A 22500-nucleotide genomic window follows, 5' to 3' on the forward strand; every position below is an offset into this window, starting at 1 on the left:
TATACACACGCGCAAATACACACACACACACACTATTATACACTATACACACTGTTACACACACACCATACAAACACTAATACACACTTTTATACACTATACACACGCGCTAATACACACACACACACACACACACTATTATACACTATACACACTGTTACACACACACCATACAAACACTAATACACACTTTTATACACTATACACACGCGCAAATACACACACACACACACTATTATACACACACACACACACAGCTGATCATTCAGATCATTACAGGAACTCCTGCCGCTCGAAGAAGCCCCGCCTCTTGCGCTGTAATTGGTTATTAGCAGCAGCCACTCCTGAGCTGTGATTGGCTAAGAGTCCCTCCCCCTGTGCTGTGATTGGTCAGTAGTTTGTACTCAGTCGCGTTCAGTTCAAGGCTTGTAGTGCGGTGGGCGTGTCTCTGTGTGAAAGAGTTCCGCGTTGCCCCGCCCCTTTCTCAGACAGCGAGCTCAAAGTCACTCTAATGGCGACACGAGCACCAGCGCGCGCTTAGACCTGTTACACACTAATACACACACACACACACACACACAATAATACACACCGGACTGAGGAGCCTCGCGGAGAGCGCGCGGACTACCGCTGGAGGATCTACAGTCAACAGGTGAGCTTCACTCTCACTTTACTCTACACCTCACTGCTGTACACCTGTTTACCTCACTACTATTTACCTCACTACTCCACACTTCACTATTGTACACCTCACTGCTGTACACCTGTTTACCTCACTACTATTTACCTCACTACTCCACACTTCAGTACTGTACACCTAACTACTATATACCTTACTACTGTTTACCTCACTACTGTTTACCTCACTACTGTTTACCTCACTACTCCACACTTCAGTACTGTACACCTAACTACTATATACCTTACTACTGTTTACCTCACTACTGTTTACCTCACTACTCCACACTTCAGTACTGTACACCTAACTACTATATACCTTACTACTGTTTACCTCACTACTGTTTACCTCACTACTCCACACTTCAGTACTGTACACCTAACTACTATATACCTCACTACTGTTTACCTCACTACTGTTTACCTCACTACTCCACACTTCAGTACTGTACACCTAACTACTATATACCTTACTACTGTTTACCTCACTACTGTTTACCTCACTACTCCACACTTCAGTACTGTACACCTAACTACTATACACCTCACTACTGTTTACCTCACTACTCCACACTTCAGTACTGTACACCTAACTACTATACACCTCACTACTGTTTACCTCACTACTCCACACTTCAGTACTGTACACCTAACTACTATATACCTTACTACTGTTTACCTCACTACTGTTTACCTCACTACTGTTTACCTCACTACTCCACACTTCAGCACTGTACACCTAACTACTATTTGCCTCACTACTGTACACCTGTTTACCTCATACTATTTACCTCACTACTACAGGACTTCAGTACTGTACACCTGTTTACCTCACTACTGTACAACTTGCTATTGTACACCTCACTACATCTTACTAGTGTATACCTCATTGTTGTATACCTCACTATTGTTTACCTCATTTAGCTATAATCTCACTACTGTTTACCTTAATACTGTATACCTTACTACTGTATTTTATTACCTCAATGTTAGGATGTGATTATTATATATAAAATGTTGGGATGTGATGAGTTTAGAAACTGTAATGTTGTTATAATACATTTATAAACTGTTGCAATGTAATTATGAAGGGTTTTTTAATTGTTGCAATGTGATGACGGGTTTTTAAACTGTTGTTTTTAAACAGATGTGATGAAGATTTTATAAGCATCCCTACAGCTAATAAAATATAAAATCCCAACAGTTTATGAAACCTTATCATTACATCCCTAAATCAATTAGTTTATACACAGTGACAATGTGATGAAAAGTGTATAAACCTATAGAATGTGATGGAGATGGTTGTATGGATATGATGAATAGTTTAAAAGCTGTAGGGATGTGATGAGTTTAAAAGCTGTAGGGATGTGATGAGTTTAAAAGCTGTGGGGAAGTGATGAAGAGTTTAGAATCTGTAGGGATGTGATGATGAGTTTAAAAACGTAAGGATGTGATGATTAATTTAAAAGCTGTAGGGATGTGATGAGTTTAAAATCTGTAGTGATGTGATTAAAGGTTTAAATTCTGTAGGGATGTTATGAAGAGTTTAAAAGCTGTGGGATGTGATGAGTTTAAATGCTGTAGGAATGTGATTAATAGTTTAAACGCTGTAGGGATGTGATGAGTTTAAAAGCTGAAGTCATGAAGAGTTTAAAAGCTGTTGGGATGTTATGAATAGTTTAAAAGCTGTAGGGATGTGATGAGTTTAAAAGCTGTAGGGATGTGATTGAGAGTTTAAAAGCTGTAGTGATGTGAGTAGGGGGTTAAAATCTGTAGGGATGTGATTATTTTAAATGCTTTGGGGGTGTGATGAAGAGTTTAAAAGTTGTGGGGATGTGATTAAGGGTATAAAAGCTGAGGGATAGGATAAAGAGTTTAAAACCTGTAGGGATGTGATGATTAATTTAAAAGCTGTTGGAATGTGATGAAGCTGTAGGGATGTGATAATGAGTTTAAAAGCTGTAGGGATGTGATGAGTTTAAATGCTGTAGTGATGTGATTAAAGGTTTAAATTCTGTAGGGATGTGATTAAAGGTTTAAATTCTGTAGGGATGTTATGAAGAGTTTAAAAGCTGTAGGGATGTGATGAGTTTAAATGCTGTAGGGATGTGATTAATAGTTTAAACGCTGTAGGGATGTGATGAGTTTAAAAGCTGAAGTCATGAAGAGTTTAAAAGCTGTTGGGATGTTATGAATAGTTTAAAAGCTGTAGGGATGTGATGAGTTTAAAAGCTGTAGGGATGTGATTAAGGGTTTCAAATCTGTAGGCATGTGATTAAGAATTTAAAAGCTGTAGGGATGTTACGAGTTTAAATCTATGCAAATGTGATGGGTTTAACAGCAGTATGGATGTGATGAGTTTAAAAGCTGTAGGGATGTAATGAAGGGTGTAAAAGCTGTAGGGATGTGATGAGTTTAAAAGCTGTTGGGATGTAATGAAGGGTGTAAAAGCTGTAGGGATGTGATTGAGGATTTAAAATTTGTAGGGATGTTATGAACAGTTTAAAAGCTGTTGGGATGTGATTGAGAGTTTAAAATCTGTAGTGATGTGAGTAGGGGGTTAAAATCTGTAGGGATGTGATTATTTTAAATGCTTTGGGGGTGTGATGAAGAGTTTAAAAGTTGTGGGGATGTGATTAAGGGTATAAAAGCTGAGGGATAGGATAAAGAGTTTAAAACTTGTAGGGATGTGATGATTAATTTAAAAGCTGTTGGAATGTGATGAAGCTGTAGGGATGTGATGATGAGTTTAAAACCTGTAGGGATGTGATGATTAATTTAAAAGCTGTAGGGATGTGATGAAGCTGTAGGGATGTGATAATGAGTTTAAAACCTGTAGGGATGTGATGAAAAGTTTAAAAGGGATGTGATTTTTCTGACGGTTCGGATGTGCAGGTATGTCATGGCTCTGGAATGTTCTGTAGATGTTCTCTGTAATTATGAGTCAGGTTGGGTCAGACCGGTTTGGTCTGAGCGCGCTCAGTGTGACGTTCTGCTGCCGTGGGAAAGACGTTCTGCTTGTTTTCTGAATGTGATGTAAGAATGAGTTTCGACTGAAAGGAAAAACAATCTTTAAAACAGCTGCGAAATCCAGATATGATTGATTATTATAAACATTATTGATTATTAATAGAACCTTAAACACCCCCACGGACCAACAGAGCCACTCTTTTAGTTTGAGTTAGCTAGCAGGTAACAGAAGCTAAACCTGACTAAACTGATAAGTAGGCTGTAATTATGCAGTGTGTGATTAGAGCAGGTTGTAATTATGCAGTGTGTGATTAGAGCAGGTTGTAATTATGCAGTGTGTGATTAGAGCAGGGTGTAATTATGCAGTGTGTGATTAGAGCATGTTGTAATTATGCAGTGTGTGATTAGAGCAGATTGTAATTATGCAGTGTGTGATTAGAGCATGTTGTAATTATGCAGTCTGTGATTAGAGCAGGTTGTATTTTGTGCAGTGTGTGATTAGAGCAGGTTGTAATTATGCAGTGTGTGATTAGAGTAGGCTGTAATTATGCAGTGTGTGATTAGAGCAGATTGTAATTATGCAGTGTGTAATTAGAGCAGATTGTAATTATGCAGTGTGTAATTAGAGCAGATTGTAATTATGCAGTGTGTGATTAGAGCATGTTGTAATTATGCAGTGTGTGATTGGAGCAGGTTGTAATTTTGCAGTGTGTGATTAGAGCAGGTTGTAATTTTGCAGTGTGTAATTAGAGCAGATTGTAATTATGCAGTGTGTGATTAGAGCAGGTTGTAATTATGCAGTGTGTGATTAGAGCAGGTTGTAATTATGCAGTGTGTGATTAGAGCATGTTGTAATTATGCAGTGTGTGATTAGAGCAGGTTGTAATCATGCAGTGTGTGATTAGAGCATGATGTAATTATGCAGTGTATGATTAGAACAGATTGAAATTATGCAGTGTGTGATTAGAGCAGGTTGTAATTTTGCAGTGTGTGATTAGAGCATGATGTAATTATGCAGTGTATGATTAGAACAGATTGAAATTATGCAGTGTGTGTGATTAGAGCATGTTGTAATTATGCAGTCTGTGATTAGAGCATGTTGTAATTATGCAGTCTGTGATTAGAGCAGGTTGTATTTTGTGCAGTGTGTGATTAGAGCATGTTGTAATTATAGAGTGTGTAATTAGAGCAGGTTGTAATCATGCAGTGTGTGATTAGAGCATGATGTAATTATGCAGTGTGTGATTAGAGCATGTTGTAATTTTGCAGTGTGTGATTAGAGCATGTTGTAATTTTGCAGTGTGTGATTAGAGCATGTTGTAATTTTGCAGTGTGTGATTAGAGCAGGTTGTAATTATGCAGTGTGTGATTAGAAATGGTTGTAATTATGCAGTGTGTGATTAGAGCATGTTGTAATTGTGCAGTGTGTGATTAGAGCATGTTGTAATTGTGCAGTGTGTGATTAGAGCATGTTGTAATTTTGCAGTGTGTGATTAGAGCATGTTGTAATTTTGCAGTGTGTGATTAGAGCAGGTTGTAATTATGCAGTGTGTGATTAGAAATGGTTGTAATTATGCAGTGTGTGATTAGAGCATGTTGTAATTGTGCAGTGTGTGATTAGAGCATGTTGTAATTTTGCAGTGTGTGATTAGAGCATGTTGTAATTTTGCAGTGTGTGATTAGAGCAGGTTGTAATTATGCAGTTTGTGATTAGAGCAGGTTGTAATTTTGCAGTGTGTGATTAGAGCAAGTTGTAATTATGCAGTGTGTGATTAGAAATGGTTGTAATTATGCAGTCTGTGATTAGAGCAGGTTGTAATTATGCAGTGTGTAATTAGAGCAGATTGTAATTATGCAGTGTGTAATTAGAGCAGATTGTAATTATGCAGTGTGTGATTAGAGCATGTTGTAATTATGCAGTGTGTGATTGGAGCAGGTTGTAATTTTGCAGTGTGTGATTAGAGCAGGTTGTAATTTTGCAGTGTGTAATTAGAGCAGATTGTAATTATGCAGTGTGTGATTAGAGCAGGTTGTAATTATGCAGTGTGTGATTAGAGCAGGTTGTAATTATGCAGTGTGTGATTAGAGCATGTTGTAATTATGCAGTGTGTGATTAGAGCAGGTTGTAATCATGCAGTGTGTGATTAGAGCATGATGTAATTATGCAGTGTATGATTAGAACAGATTGAAATTATGCAGTGTGTGATTAGAGCAGGTTGTAATTTTGCAGTGTGTGATTAGAGCATGATGTAATTATGCAGTGTATGATTAGAACAGATTGAAATTATGCAGTGTGTGTGATTAGAGCATGTTGTAATTATGCAGTCTGTGATTAGAGCATGTTGTAATTATGCAGTCTGTGATTAGAGCAGGTTGTATTTTGTGCAGTGTGTGATTAGAGCATGTTGTAATTATAGAGTGTGTAATTAGAGCAGGTTGTAATCATGCAGTGTGTGTCACGCGGCCGTGTTCTCCTTCCACGCTACCTGACTCCATTTCCCAAGATCCCATGAACAATAACGTCAACAACACACGCTCACCTTCACCCAATCACGTTACGCTCCGACGCTCAGACTCACCTGTGTTCTGAGTTAGTTCCGGTTCATTCCCCTCTAGCTTCCTGTATTTAAGGCGGCCGCTTGTAAACAAACTCCGCGAGGTATTGCTAACTCATGTTACATACTAAGCGTTTTCCTGTGTATTGTTTTTGCCTACTCGTTACGACCCTGTTTTCGGATTATCGGTTTATGTCTTTTGTTTTGCCCTTTCTGGATTTGATGTATGGTTGGACTGTTTCTCGGTTACGAACTCGGACTGTATTTTTGACTACGTCTTCTGTCATCGGTGAGATCTTTGTTTGCCTGGCTATTCTGTTAGCAGTATCTGTTAGCTTAACTGCTAATAAAACTGTTTGTATTTTTAACTCGGCTCGCGTCACTCCTCACTACCTGGCGTCACAGAATACCTCGCCTGAAGTGATGGCCGAGTTTAAAGACCTCCAGCAGGCAGTCGGGAATCAGGGGAGGGTTCTCGAACAGCATAGCCAGCTTTTTGAGAGCCTTGCTAACACCGTTACTGCTCTTACTACCCAGCAGTCAGATCAACACTCTCAGCTAGCTCAGATAACTGCTAGCCTTCAGGATATCTCTACTCAGCTTGCCCAGCTGAGAGTGGCCACTCCAGCTAGCCTAGCCTCTGCTAACCAGGCCCCGGTTAGCTCTCCTGCTATCGCTCCCGCTTTCGCTCCCTCGGCAGCCGCTTTTCCGGTAAGCAAACCTGATAAATATGATGGTTCGCCAGATTTATGCAGAGGTTTTCTCTTGCAGATGTCACTATTTTTTGCTAATTCAGCAGTTAGTGCCGACGCTGCGCGTATTTCGTTTTTTATATCTCGTCTCACCGGCAAGGCTTTGGATTGGGCTACTGCTATTTGGCCTAGTATTGAAAATAGCCCATACGAGCATTTCCTCAGGGAATTTAAGTTAGTTTTTGATCACCCGCATCATGGACAATCTCAGGGAGAGTTATTGGTTCAGTTACGTCAAGGAAACCGACCCGTGTCTGATTTCGCTCTTGAATTCCGTACTTTGGCTGCTGGTAGTGGTTGGAATGAACCAGCTCTACGCGTGATGTTTCGAAATGGACTCAGGGCTGATGTTTTGGCCGAATTAGCTTGCAAGGATGATGGGCTGCCTTTGGATGAACTTATATCTTTAGCCATCAGACTTGATCAGCTCAAACAGAGCACAGTACCTGGCCGTAGAGCTACTGCTACTTCTCCTCGTTTTGCTACGCCACGCGCATCTGGATTTACTCCACGAACCACACTCAGGGATGAGGAACCCATGCAAGTAGACGCTACCCGTTTGTCTAAAGAAGAAAGAAAGCGACGATTTCAAGCTGGATTATGCTTCTATTGTGGCAGAGCAGATCATGTGTTGCGAGATTGTCAGCTTTGCCCCTCCCGAGTTCAACGCCAAGATACTTCAGGCTCGTCCTACGGTGGGCTCTCCCATGGTTATCATGGCAACCCGGACCGTCCATATGAGCCATCTGCTACTAACTCGGGAAAGCGTGTGGAGAGGATTCCACACGCTAAAGGGGTAAGCCGACTCAGTCCTGATATGTTTTCAAGATCTTTTATTATTTCTGTTGTTCTGTTCTGCCAGTCTTCTTCATTTGTGTTTCCAGCCCTGATTGATTCCGGTGCCGAGGGGAACTTTATACACGAGCAGCTGACCAGACAACTCCAGATTCCGTTCGAACCATTGGAAAATCCTATGAGACTGTCTGCGGTGGATGGGACCCCAGTTGGCCGAGGAGCTGTTTCCCACACCACCACTCCTGTCAAGCTCAACGTCAGCGCTCTGCACTCAGAAGAGATCAGGTTTTTTGTGATGAAGGACACTAATTATCAAATTATATTAGGACTTCCATGGTTGAAAAAACATAATCCCCTGATTTCTTGGTCTAACTGTGAAATTATTTCTTGGTCTCCATACTGTCATGATCACTGCATTACTGTTCCTAAATTAATGATCCAATCTACTACTGTAGAGAGTCCTGGCCTGGAGTCACTTGCACATATTCCTCCTGATTACTCTGATCTGAATGAAGTTTTTAGCAAGTCACGTGCTACTCAACTTCCCCCACATCGCTCCTATGACTGTGCTATAGAGCTTATAGACAATCAGATACCTCCCAAGTCACGTATATATCCTTTAACTCAAACTGAAGAACGTGCTATGGAGGAGTATGTGCAGGAGGCTCTATCTCAGGGGTTCATTCGTCATTCCACTTCTCCTGTAGCTGCATCCTTTTTCTTTGTCAAAAAAAAGGATGGAGGTCTGCGTCCATGTATCGACTATCGACAACTAAATGCAGTTACCAAAACTTATCCCTATCCTCTCCCTTTAGTACCTGTAGCGCTTGAACAACTACGCGGAGCTTCCATCTTCACTAAATTAGATCTCCGCAGTGCTTATAACTTGGTGAGAATTAGAGAGGGTGATGAGTGGAAGACTGCCTTTTTCACCACTAGGGGGCACTATGAATACTTAGTTATGCCGTTTGGTCTCAAGAACGCCCCGTCCATATTCCAATCTTTCATAAACGATGTACTCCGTGACATGCTAGGAAAATTTGTCATAGCTTTTATAGACGACATTCTAATTTATTCATCTGACTTGACTACACACATTTCCCATGTTCGTGCTGTATTGACCCGTCTTCTCCAAAACCAGCTTTTCGTTAAAGCGGAAAAATGTGAATTTAATCTGTCTACCATTTCCTTTTTGGGTTATGTTATTAGTGCCAGAGGCATTACTATGGATGACAGGAAGATTCAGGCTGTAGTTAACTGGCCAACCCCTAGATCAGTAAAGGAACTACAAAGATTTCTTGGTTTCGCAAACTTTTATAGGAGATTTATTCGTAATTATAGTTCTGTAGCTGCTCCACTGACCAATCTTTTGAAACGGAATGCTAGAAAGCTGATCTGGTCTGAAGAAGCATCAGATGCTTTCTCTTCTCTCAAGGAGGTGTTTACTTCAGCTCCCTTGTTAAAACATCCAGATCCTAAAGAGCCCTTTGTTGTTGAGGTAGATGCATCCAGTGTTGGAGTAGGTGCTGTACTCTCCCAAAATATTGGCTCTCCCAGTAAGATGCACCCTGTAGCCTACTTCTCCCACAAACTCTCCCCAGCTGAACGGAACTATGGTATTGGTGATCGTGAACTATTGGCCATTAAATTAGCTTTAGAAGAATGGAGACACTGGTTAGAGGGAGCACTACATCCTTTCGTGGTAATAACTGATCACAGAAATTTAGAATTCTTGAGATCTATGAAAAGTATGAATTCACGTCAAGCACGTTGGTCTGTCTTCTTTGCTCGTTTCAATTTTGTAATCACTTATCGACCTGGCTCCAGAAACACCAAGGCGGATGCCCTCTCACGAATTTATGAGGAAGATAATGTAGAAACCTCAGAACCCTCTACAATTCTAAAACCAGGTATAGTTTTAGCTCCTATCAGATGGGATATCTCGGAGGAGATCAATCTAATTAATTCTACATCCCCTCCTCCTTTGCAGTGCCCCCCAGACAAGTCTTATGTACCAGACCAGTGCAGAGATAGACTCATTACTTGGGCTCACACTTCTCCTACTTCAGGACATCCTGGCGAGACCCGCACTTTTCAATTATTAGAGAGTCGTTTCTGGTGGGAAAATATGCGATCTGACATCCACAATTTTGTATCCTCCTGTACTGTGTGTGCTCAGAGTAAAACTCCCCGTACTCTACCTGCTGGTAAATTAGTACCTCTGCCCGTTCCTGCTCGGCCTTGGTCTCACTTAGCTGTCGATTTTGTTTCTGATCTTCCTGAATCTATGGGTCAAACAGTTATCATGACAGTTATAGACCGTTTCTCTCGCGGAGTTAGGTTCATTCCTTTTAGTAAAATGCCTACGGCCCTAGAAACTGCTGAAGCCATTTTTACTCATGTTTTTCGTGTTTTTGGTATCCCTGAAGATATTGTCTCTGATCGTGGTCCCCAATTTATTTCTCAAGTTTGGTCTGCCTTTATGAGTAGTTTGGGTATATCTGTTAGTTTATCTTCTGGCTATCACCCTCAAAGCAATGGACAATGTGAGAGAATGAATCAGGAGCTAGGAAAGTTTTTGAGAGTCTATTGTTCTAACAACGTCCATGATTGGGCCAAATTTCTCCCTTGGGCGGAACTAGCTCAGAACTCACTGATCAGTTCCACTACTAAAATGACACCTTTTCAATGCTTTTTAGGATATCAACCACCCATCATGCCCTGGTCAGCCGAACCCTCTAATATTCCTGCGGTAGACGATTGGATGCGTCGGAGCGAGGAAGTGTGGGAGGAGACTCACAGACGCATTGAGGCTGTTTTACAACGGCAGAAACAACAGGCTGATCGCCTACGCCGTGAGACCCCCCTTTACTCTCCTGGTGATCGGGTTTGGCTATCTACCAGGGATTTCCGGCAACCAGATGCTAATAAGAAACTTTCAGTTAAGTATATTGGTCCTTTCAAAGTCATTAAGAGAATTAATGAAGTTACCTACCGTCTCGATCTACCCTCTCACTACCGTGTATGCCCTTCTTTTCATGTGTCTTTATTAAAGCCGGTTATCCCTGGTCCGTTGGATGAGACATCGCTTGGGGCGTCTCCTCCTCCTCCGGTGGCTATGGACGGTGGCCCGGTTTATGCGGTAGAACGACTTTTGGACTCCAGGAGGAGAAGGGGAGCCCTGGAGTATCTGGTGGACTGGAAGGGCTACGGACCTGAGGAGAGAAGTTGGGTTCCGGCAACTGATGTCCTGGATCCTTTAATGGTGGATGACTTTCACCGGTCTCATCCATCCCGTCCTGCACCACGCCCCAGAGGTCGCCCTAGGAGAAGGTCTCCAGGTCCAAGAAGGGGTAGACGCGGTGGTTCTGTCTCTGTCCGGTCCCTCAGTTCTGTCCGCAGTCCCAGGAGGGGTCGTCCCAGGTCCAGGGCTTCCATCCATTCCGTTCCCGTTTCTGGGCCACCTGTTCAGGACTCCGCTGAGGTTGGGGGGGCTGTCTCCTTGTGTCGTCCTCATCCTTCGGATTATTCGGACTCTTTGGAGGGGGGTACTGTCACGCGGCCGTGTTCTCCTTCCACGCTACCTGACTCCATTTCCCAAGATCCCATGAACAATAACGTCAACAACACACGCTCACCTTCACCCAATCACGTTACGCTCCGACGCTCAGACTCACCTGTGTTCTGAGTTAGTTCCGGTTCATTCCCCTCTAGCTTCCTGTATTTAAGGCGGCCGCTTGTAAACAAACTCCGCGAGGTATTGCTAACTCATGTTACATACTAAGCGTTTTCCTGTGTATTGTTTTTGCCTACTCGTTACGACCCTGTTTTCGGATTATCGGTTTATGTCTTTTGTTTTGCCCTTTCTGGATTTGATGTATGGTTGGACTGTTTCTCGGTTACGAACTCGGACTGTATTTTTGACTACGTCTTCTGTCATCGGTGAGATCTTTGTTTGCCTGGCTATTCTGTTAGCAGTATCTGTTAGCTTAACTGCTAATAAAACTGTTTGTATTTTTAACTCGGCTCGCGTCACTCCTCACTACCTGGCGTCACAGTGTGTGATTAGAGCATGATGTAATTATGCAGTGTGTGATTAGAGCATGTTGTAATTTTGCAGTGTGTGATTAGAGCATGTTGTAATTTTGCAGTGTGTGATTAGAGCATGTTGTAATTTTGCAGTGTGTGATTAGAGCAGGTTGTAATTATGCAGTGTGTGATTAGAAATGGTTGTAATTATGCAGTGTGTGATTAGAGCATGTTGTAATTGTGCAGTGTGTGATTAGAGCATGTTGTAATTGTGCAGTGTGTGATTAGAGCATGTTGTAATTTTGCAGTGTGTGATTAGAGCATGTTGTAATTTTGCAGTGTGTGATTAGAGCAGGTTGTAATTATGCAGTGTGTGATTAGAAATGGTTGTAATTATGCAGTGTGTGATTAGAGCATGTTGTAATTGTGCAGTGTGTGATTAGAGCATGTTGTAATTTTGCAGTGTGTGATTAGAGCATGTTGTAATTTTGCAGTGTGTGATTAGAGCAGGTTGTAATTATGCAGTTTGTGATTAGAGCAGGTTGTAATTTTGCAGTGTGTGATTAGAGCAAGTTGTAATTATGCAGTGTGTGATTAGAAATGGTTGTAATTATGCAGTCTGTGATTAGAGCAGGTTGTATTTTGTGCAGTGTGTGATTAGAGCAGGTTGTAATTATGGAGTGTGTGATTAGAGCAGGTTGTATTTTGTGCAGTGTGTGATTAGAGCAGGTTGTAATTATGGAGTGTGTGATTAGAGCAGGTTGTAATTATGGAGTGTGTGATTAGAGCAGGTTGTAATTATGCAGTGTGTGATTAGAACAGGTTGTAATTATGCAGTGTGTAATTAGAGCAGATTGTAATTATGCAGTGTGTGATTAGAGCAGGTTGTAATTATGCAGTGTGTGATTAGAGCAGGTTGTAATTATGCAGTGTATGATTAGAACAGATTGAAATTATGCAGTGTGTGATTAGAGCAGGTTGTAATTATGGAGTGTGTGATTAGAGCAGGTTGTAATCATGCAGTTTGTGATTAGAGCAGGTTGTAATTATGCAGTCTGTGATTAGAGCAGGTTGTATTTTGTGCAGTGTGTGATTAGAGCATGTTGTAATTGTGCAGTGTGTAATTAGAGCATGTTGTAATTATGCAGTGTGTGATTAGAGCAGGTTGTAATTATGCAGTGTGTGATTAGAGCAGGTTGTAATTATGCAGTGTGTGATTAGAGCAGGTTGTAATTATGCAGTGTGTGATTAGAGCATGTTGTAATAGTGCAGTGTGTAATTAGAGCATGTTGTAATTATGCAGTGTATGTGTGATTATAGCAGATTGTATTTATGCAGTGTGTGATTAGAGCAAGTTGTAATTATGCAGTGTGTGATTAAAAATGGTTGTAATTATGCAGTCTGTGATTAGAGCAGGTTGTATTTTGTGCAGTGTGTGATTAGAGCAGGTTGTAATTATGCAGTGTGTGATTAGAGCATGTTGTAATTATGCAGTGTGTGATTAGAGCAGGTTGTAATTATGCAGTGTATGATTAGAACAGGTTGTAATTTTGCAGTGTGTGATTAGAGCATGTTGTAATTATGCAGTGTATGATTAGAACAGGTTGTAATTATGCAGTGTGTGATTAGAGCATGTTGTAATTATGCAGTGTGTGATTAGAGCATGTTGCAATTATAGAGTGTGTAATTAGAGCAGGTTGTAATCATGCAGTGTGTGATTAGAGCATGATGTAATTATGCAGTGTGTGATTAGAGCAGGTTGTAATCATGCAGTCTGTGATTAGAGTAGGTTGTAATTATGCAGTCTGTGATTAGAGCAGGTTGTAATTATGCAGTGTATGATTAGGACAGATTGAAATTATGCAGTGTGTGATTAGAGCAGGTTGTAATTATGCAGTCTGTGATTAGAGCAGGTTGTAATTATGCAGTGTGTAATTAGAGCAGATTGTAAATATGCAGTGTGTGATTATAACATGTTGTAATTATGCAGTGTGTGATTATTAGATGTTGTAATTATGCATTGTGTGATTAGAACATGTTGTAATTATGCAGTGTGTGATTAGAGCAGGTTGTAATTATGCAGTGTGTAATTAGAGCAGATTGTAAATATGCAGTGTGTGATTATAACATGTTGTAATTATGCAGTGTGTGATTATTAGAGGTTGTAATTATTCCTCCCAGTGCCGGCAGCACTAGTCCATGATGCTACCACCATCATGCTTGACTGTAGACAAGGAACAGTTTTGTTGGTACTTATTACGAGGGCACCCCTGCTGGACTTTATCTGAGCCAAACAAGTTTATCTTTGTCTTTTTGGACCACAGGACACGGTTTCAGGAACCCATGCTGCTGGAATGCTTTGTCTTCAGTAAACTGTTGCAGGCTTTCTTATGCATCAGCTTCAGAAGAGGCTTTATTTTAGGACAGAGCCATGCAGACTGAGATGATGCAGTGTATGATCTGAACACTGCAGGCTGACCTCCTACTTGTGAACTCTGGGGAGGAATGTTCTAAGTGGAACCCTTCCTGGAAAACTGCTGTATGGTCTAGGCTATCGTGCTGTATCTCAGTTTCAGGATGTTAGCACTTTTCTTTTAAGCTAGCCTCCATCTTTTTATAAAACAACAATTCTGTTTCTCACAGAATCAGAAAATCAGACATAACGCTAATGAGTCACATGACACCAAAAAAAAGGGCTAAATTTGCACAATGCGTTCATGTTCCCTTGTGTTGTAGATATTAATGTCTGAGTTAAGATGTTTTTAGAGAACAGTAAATATGTACTGATATATAACCTTTACACTGAATACTCTACTTCATATCACACCTTTATTTCTATAGTGTGAAAAGATATATTATTTATGAATTGTGAATTATGCAGAACGTGTGTGTGTACAGTGTGTGTGTGTGTGTGTAGTGTGTGTAGATGTTATATAACAGCAGGATGTTTATGGTGATGATGTAATCTCTCTCTGAGCCACTCCTCAGTGGTTATCACCAGTTCACCCTCATTACATCCCTACACCTCCGCCCAGGTTCTGGGTTCTGACTGGGTTCTGCTGGTGTTTAGTGAGAGTGTGAAGGTTCTGCAGGTTCTGCAGGTTCTGGAGGTTCTGTTCCTGTAGTCGGTCTGAGAGTGAAATCTGAGGGTGGACTTTAACCCTGCGCTGGCCGGCCGGCGCCGGTCCGGTCTGAGCTGGACTTTATCTGGAGATAAGAACACTGTTCCTCAGTCAGCCTGAGAAAAAACCTCAGATCTTCAGTATTCAGAAGAATGTTGTCTCAGTCCAGCTACAGATAACGTCCTCAGACCAACATAAACAGTGCTGCTGCTGATCTCAATATATCCTTATACCAGAATTCTCGTTTCTGTAAAAACTGAAACTAAACCAATCAAATTTCCTGTCTGATTAATAAACCAGGTCATCTGGGAATTATAGAGTTAAGATGGGAAACTCTAATATCAGACATAACGGACAATTTCAAATTCAAATTTCAAGTGATAATCAGGACTTTACATTACAAAGCTAAAGCTGTGTTAGATTTATCTCGGAAGTTGAACATCCTGGAATGACAGCTCACCACAACTGCTCTGACAATCAATTACTGGTGTTTTACACCAAAATATGCCCCACTATTTATGTTAGCATTGGCCCAGGTTAACACTGTTAGCATTGGTCGAGGTTAGCATTTTTAGCACTGTCCCAGGTTAGCATTGTCCAAGCTTTGCATTGCTAGCACTGTCCCAGGTTAGCATTTTTAGCATTGTCCCAGGTTAGCACTGTTAGCCTTGTTCCAGGATAGCACTGTTAGCATTGTCCCAGGTTAGCATTGTTAGCGATACCAGTTAATAAAGTCTTATACAGTACGTTGTGTATTTAAACATGGTGTAATTATGTGTACAGATAGAGGGAGTACAGTACTGTTTGTAGGACTGTAATAGTGTTGGACTCTAATAGTGTGATAAAGTGAAGATAAAGTGATAATAAACTGTATAATATACTGCTTTACTACTGCTGATCTGCACGGCGGACATATTGGATTCTGAGCTCTGGGATTGGGAGGCTCTCCTGACTTTCCCAGTTGATCTGAGGTAATGATCTGAGATATTGATCTGAGGTAATAATTTGAGGTGATGATCTGAGGTAATGATCTGAGATATTGATCTGAGGTAATAATTTGAGGTGATGATCTGAGGTAATGATCTGAGATATTGATCTGAGGTACTAATTTGAGGTGATGATCTGATGTAATAATTTGAGGTAATGATCTGAGGTAATAATTTGAGGTGATGATCTGAGATATTGATCTGAGGTAATAATTTGAGGTGATGATCTGAGATATTGATCTGAGGTAATAATTTGAGGTAATGATCTGAGGTAATAATTTGAGGTGATGATCTGAGGTAATAATTTGAGGTAATGATCTGAGGTGATGACCTGAGGTAATGATCTGAGGTGATGATCTGAGGTAATAATTTGAGGTAATGATGTGAGGTGATGATATAAGGTAATAATTTGAGGTAATGATCTGAGGTAATGATCTAAGGTGATGATCTGAGGTAATAATTTGAGGTAATAATCTGAGGTAATGATCTAAGGTGATGATCTGAGGTAATAATTTTAGGTAATAATTTGAGGTAATGATCTGAGGTGATGATCTGAGGTAATAATTTGATGTAATGATCTGAGGTGATGATCTGAGGTAATGATCTGAGTTAATTTGAGGTAATGATCTGAGGTAATAATTTGAGGTAATGATCTGAAGTAATGATCTGAGGTGATGATCTGAGGCGATGATCTGAGGTAATAATTTGAGGTAATGATCTGAGGTAATGATCTGAGGTAATGATCTGAGGTAATGATCTGAGGTAATAATTTGAGGTGATGATCTGAGATATTGATCTGAGGTGATGATCTGAGGTGATGATGTGAGGTGATGATCTGAGGTAATGATCTGAGGTAATAATCTGAGGTGATGATCTGAGGTGATGATCTGAGGTGATGATGTGAGGTAATGATCTGAGGTAATAATCTGAGGTGATGATCTGAGGTGATGATCTGAGGTGATGATGTGAGGTAATGATCTGAGATAATAATCTGAGGTGATGATCTGAGATATTGATCTGAGGTGATGATCTGAGGTGATGATGTGAGGTGATGATCTGAGGTGATGATCTGAGGTGATGATCTGAGGTGATGATCTGAGGTGATGATCTGAGATATTGATCTGAGGTGATGATGTGAGGTGATGATGTGAGGTGATGATCTGAGGTGATGATCTGAGATATTGATCTGAGGTGATGATGTGAGGTGATGATCTGAGGTGATGATCTGAGGTGATGATCTGAGGTGATGATGTGAGGTGATGATCTGAGGTAATAATCTGAGGTAATAATCTGAGGTGATGATCTGAGGTGATGATCTGAGATATTGATCTGAGGTGATGATCTGAGGTGATGATCTGAGGTAATGATCTGAGGTGATGATGTGAGGTGATGATCTGAGGTGATGATCTGAGGTGATGATCTGAGGTGATGATCTGAGGTGATGATGTGAGGTGATGATCTGAGGTGATGATCTGAGGTGATGATCTGAGGTGATGATGTGAGGTGATGATCTGAGGTAATGATCTGAGGTAATTGTGGTAATTCACTGTGCTAAATTGATTTTATACCCCCACAGTGCAGCATACAGCACAGTCTCCCACTGCTCAGTGTGCGTATATGTGTGTGAGTGTGTGTGTGTGAGTGTGTGTGTGTGTTGTGTGTGTGTGTGTGTGTGTGTGTGTGTGGAAATTTGACACTAGTCTTTGACATTTAAAACCAGTGTACCCTTTCACCTCCATTCTCGCTCTCTCTCTCTCTCTCTCTCTCTCTCTCTCTCTCTCTCTCTCTGTCTCTCTCTCTCTCTCTGTCTCTCTCTGTCTATGAATGTAATTACATACACTATTGCCAAAGCAATTAATAATACAAGTAAACAGACGTTATAAAAAAAAAAAAAAATACTAATAATAACAAAAATAAAATACATAAATAAATCTACAGATTAGAGAGAAAGAAAGAAAGAAAAAAAACAGTAATATTAAAAAGGTTGAGTTATTAATAAAGAAAATAAGTAAAAGTAGTAATAAAGCATGTTAAAGTTAGATTAATAGAAGTAAAAGAGGTAACATTAATATATTAATATCAATATAACATATTACAGATATAAGTACAGATATTAGTGATTGGTGGACGGTCTCACTGGTTGTCTCTCAGGTTGTGACAGGCTGTAATGTATTGGGCAGCGAGTGTGATCAGCTCTCTGCTCTCTCCCAGTATGTAGGGCAGTTTGTGTGTATTAGTGCAGTGTAGGAACTCGGGGGCGACGCTGCTAAATTTCCTATAATATAAACTCCTGATGGAGTGGTATTTTGGACACTCTGTGAGGAAGTGCAGCTCTGTCTCCACCACTGCCAGCTCACAGTGAGAGCACAGTCTGGCCTCTCTGGGTGTCCAGTTCTGCCTGCGCCGGCCGGTCTCCACGGCCAGGCTGTGCTCACTGAGTCTGTACATGCTCAACATCTTTCTCAGTTTTCTATCTTTAATTTCTGTCAGGTAATCTGCCAGAGTGTATTCTCGGTTCAGAGCCGAATAGCACTGCAGTCTGTGCTGCTGTTTTACTGTCTCAGTCCAGTGTGTGATGTATTTCTGTTTTTGTTGGGTAATAATTTGGTTGGGTTTAATGTTTTGGGCGAGTGTGTAGTGGGGCTGGGTGGTGTGTGTTAGGTCAGTGAGATTCAGGATCAGCTGGGTTAGGGGACTCCTCTGGATGTTCAGCTCTTGGCAGGTCAGTGCTTTATAGTGGAGTGAGTGGGGGTCACTAGATTTAATGTGCTTCCAGAAGTTTATGGCTCTTTTTTGAATGTTAATTATTAGAGGGTACTGTCCTAATTCTGCTCTGCAGGCCGTGTTCGGGGTCTTCCTCTGCACACTGAGGAGATTCCTGCAGAACTCTGTGTGCAGAGTTTCAACTGGGTGTTTGTCCCAGTTTAAAAAATCATTTTGAGTGAGGGGTCCCCAAACCTCACTACCATACAATGCAATGGGTTCTATTATTGATTTAAATAATTTTAGCCAGATTTTAATGGGAATTTCAAATTTAACAGATTTTTTAATGGCAAAAATAGCTCTTCTCGCTTTTTCTTTGAGTTCCTTCACAGCCAAGCCAAAACTTCCAGTACAACTGAATGTTATACCCAAATATGTGTATGTTTTAGTATATTCAATATTTGTGTTATTAATTTTAAAATTTAAATTCCCCTGACTTTTTGTCCCTTTTTGAAACACCATGATTTTGGTTTTTTGATGGTTTATTTTCAAAGCCCATGTGTGACAAAAGTCCTCCAGCATTTCGAGACTTTGTTGTAGTCCCTCTCTCGTAGGGGACAGTAAAACGAGGTCGTCTGCATAAAGAAGACATTTGACCTCGGTGTCACCCAAAGTAAGACCAGGTATATTACTGGATTGATCCAATTTTTCTGCCAATTCATTAATATATAAATTAAACAGAGTGGGGCTCAGACTACAGCCTTGTCTTACTCCTCGTGACTGTGGAAAGAAGTCTGTTCTGAGCTTTTCAATTTTAACTGCACATTTACTTTGTGAGTACATTGATTTAATTACATCATATGTTCTCCCCCCAACACCATTCTCAATAAGTTTATAAAATAATCCGGTATGCCAAATTGAGTCAAAAGCTTTCTGGAAATCCACAAAGCAGGTAAAGATTTTGTGTTTATTTTGAGTTACATGTTTATCAATGAGCGTGTGGAGGGTGAAAATGTGGTCTGATGTTCTGTGGTTGGGTAAAAAGCCAATTTGATTTTTACTCAGAACGTCATGTTCTATTAGAAATTGTGTAATTCTGCTGTTCAGGATGCTGCAGAATATCTTACCTAGGTTACTACTTACACAAATTCCTCTGTAATTGTTTGGGTTAAATTTATCTCCGGTTTTGAAAATAGGGGTTATGAGTCCTTCATTCCAGGTAGTTGGGAAGTGACCGACATTTAAAATAAAATTAAATAGTTTTAACATAGCCAATTTGAATATATGATTTGTGTTTTTTAACATTTCATTTAACACACCATCTGTTCCACAGGCTTTTTTAGGCTGAATATTTTTTAGTTTTTCCTCTAATTCCTTTTCTGTAATTGGGAAGTCGAGGGGGTTCTGGGAATTCTTAATAATTGTTTCAAATGCCTGTAGTTTTTCAGATATTTCAAATTGTTTTCTATTTATTAATGGAGAACTGTACAATTTTTCAAAATGATTTCTCCATGTATTTCCATTAATGATTGTTAATTGTTCATGATCTGTTCGGTTTAATGATTTCCAATGATTCCAGAATGAATTAGAATTAATTGATTCCTCTAAATTGTTAATTTGATTTTGTATATGTTTGTATTTTTTAATTCTTAGAATATGTTTGTATTCTTTAAGTGCTTCACAGTACTTTGTGCGTAATTCCTGATCATGAGGTTCTCTGTGTTTCTGATTGGATAACCTTCTTAGTTCTTTCCTCTTGTTTTTACAGTCCTGATCAAACCATTTGTTTTCTTGGGTCTTATTGGGTTTGTTTTTTCTAATGCTTAAATTTGAAATTTGGATGGCACGGTCAAAAATTCTGTTTAAATGTTCCACAGCCATGTCAACTCCCTCTGCATTCTGAGGAAAGGTGTGAGATAGAAAGGAGTTAAGGAGTGTCTGGATTTGCTGGCTGTTAATTGCGTGAATATATTTTTCAGCACTGTCCTGAGTCCATCTGGGAGGTAGTTTAAATTTATAAAGTTTGCTGGGATTTTCCCAATTATCATTCCCAACTGGTTTGTTTAGATATACAGTAATTTGGCTGTGATCAGAGAGAGGTGTCAGTGGCTTGACTGTGAAGGCTCTCAGGAAGGTTGTGTCCAGATCTGTTATTATATAATCTACAGCACTGTTGCCAAGAGCTGAGCAGTGTGTGAACTTACCGAAGGAGTCACCTCGCATTCGTCCATTCACAATGTACAGACCCAGGCTTCGACAGAGCTGCAGTAGGTTTCTTCCATGTGAATTTACTGATTTATCGCAGTTTTCTCTGGGGTAGTGAGTACCAAAATGTATATCATCTCCTGTAATGAAATGATCTCCTTTTGTGCTGATAAAGTCAGGTTGCTCTCCTGTTCGAGCGTTTAAGTCCCCACAGATCATTACATGGCCTTGAGTTTGGAAATGACTAATTTCGTTTTCTAAATTTTGGAAGGTTTCTTCTTTAAAATAGGGGGATTCTGCTGGGGGGATGTATATTGCACAAATAAATACATTTTGGGGGGTTGAAATTGCCTGTTTGTTAAGTTTTATCCACAAATAATCTTCTCCTTTTTTTACTATTTCAATAGAATTTGCTAGTTCTGATTTAAACCAAATAAGCATTCCCCCCGAGTCCCTACCCTGAGAAACGCCTGTTAACTTGGTGGAAGGAATAACCAATTCTCTGTGGTCTGGAGGACAACCAGTGGGACCGTCTCCTTTACACCATGTCTCCTGCAGTATCAAAATATCCATATCCTTAATTTCATTTATGAATTCAGGGTTTCTGCTTTTTAAATTAAAAAGAGAAGAGTTCAAACCCTGAATGTTCCAAACTGAAATTTGAAATGATGCCATTCTTTATGAAATAAAAGGTATGCTATTCTAATCATAGACCATGTCCCATCAGACGTGTGCAGATGTGACTGAGCATCTGCTGTATGTCTCTGAGTTCGTACACATTAGCGCTTGCTGTTCCTCTGACGACCTGAGCGTAGGTCAGGGGTCCAGGCCTGGTCTGGAGCTGCTGGGTAGTTGATGGTGGGACTGGTGCATGGGGGGAATCTGTGGTGTGTGCTGGTGCTGTTGTATGTGCAGGAACAGGGTTCCTCTGGATTCTCCTCTGCATGCCTGGCTGTGGTGGGTGATTGTAGGTGTGGTGCTGAGGTGTCTGATGGGGGGCTTGTGATGCTCCTCCTCCAGGTCTTGGGGTCTGTTGTGATGATCGTGTTCTCTTGAGGTTTTGTTCAGCGGTGTACTGGATAACCCTGCGCGTCAGTGCAATGTCCTTCAGCGTTTTTGCAAATGTAGGCACTACATTTTTAAAAAGGTGGACGTGATCATAGAGGCAGGTGGTATCCAGAGTCGGGTGATGGGCCAGGTGGGTGTTTGGCCGGAGAGCACATTCCCTGGAGATGCTGGCGTTGATTTTCTGGATGGTGTAAGGGTGAAAATCTTTGCGAGGCAGCAGTGTTGAGATGATAATTTTTGAATTAGAGAAGGTGTTGTTGGCCTTCTCGATTACTGCTCTCAGGGAGGTGGCCACTCTCTCTTGCTGACTCCGGAGGTCGTTTGTCCCGGTGTGGATTATAATGTGGGTCGGTGACCCTAGTTTTTCTTCTGTAAGGAGCTCCAGTGCTTTTTTAGTGGTTGGGCACCAGAGTTTTACCACTCTGTGTTTGGGAAATAGTTTTTTCTCATTAATGAATTTCCCGTTGGAATCGATTAACAGAGCAATGTCACATTGCCCTGGATTTCCCTCCTCTCTCTCAGTTTCCTGGATGTTGGACTCCACATGTGCTTGTTGACTGGGTGGAGTCTGCTGAGAACTGGTGACTGGAGCAAGTGGAGGTGGTTGAGAGTTGGTGGAGGTTGAGGGTGAGGGCTG

General features: G+C 40.7%; 1 protein-coding gene across 4 annotated transcripts in view; it reads left to right on the forward strand.

Moving 5' to 3' along the window:
* The first annotated feature begins 512 nt into the window (after window positions 1–512).
* Window positions 513–22500, forward strand: part of LOC125797563 (pleckstrin homology-like domain family B member 3) — an 81028-nt gene continuing 59040 nt past the window's right edge. For 2 of the 4 annotated variants that reach the window (XM_049474081.1, XM_049474082.1), the window contains exon 1: window positions 515–652. The gene's annotated coding sequence lies outside the window, so the exon portion shown is untranslated. Of the gene's footprint in view, window positions 653–22500 lie in introns of all 4 variants that reach the window. The other 2 variants (XM_049474084.1, XM_049474083.1) reach the window with 2 other exon arrangements.

Source organism: Astyanax mexicanus, unplaced genomic scaffold (assembly GCF_023375975.1).
Source record: "Astyanax mexicanus isolate ESR-SI-001 unplaced genomic scaffold, AstMex3_surface scaffold_51, whole genome shotgun sequence".
NCBI lineage: Eukaryota > Metazoa > Chordata > Actinopteri > Characiformes > Acestrorhamphidae > Astyanax > Astyanax mexicanus.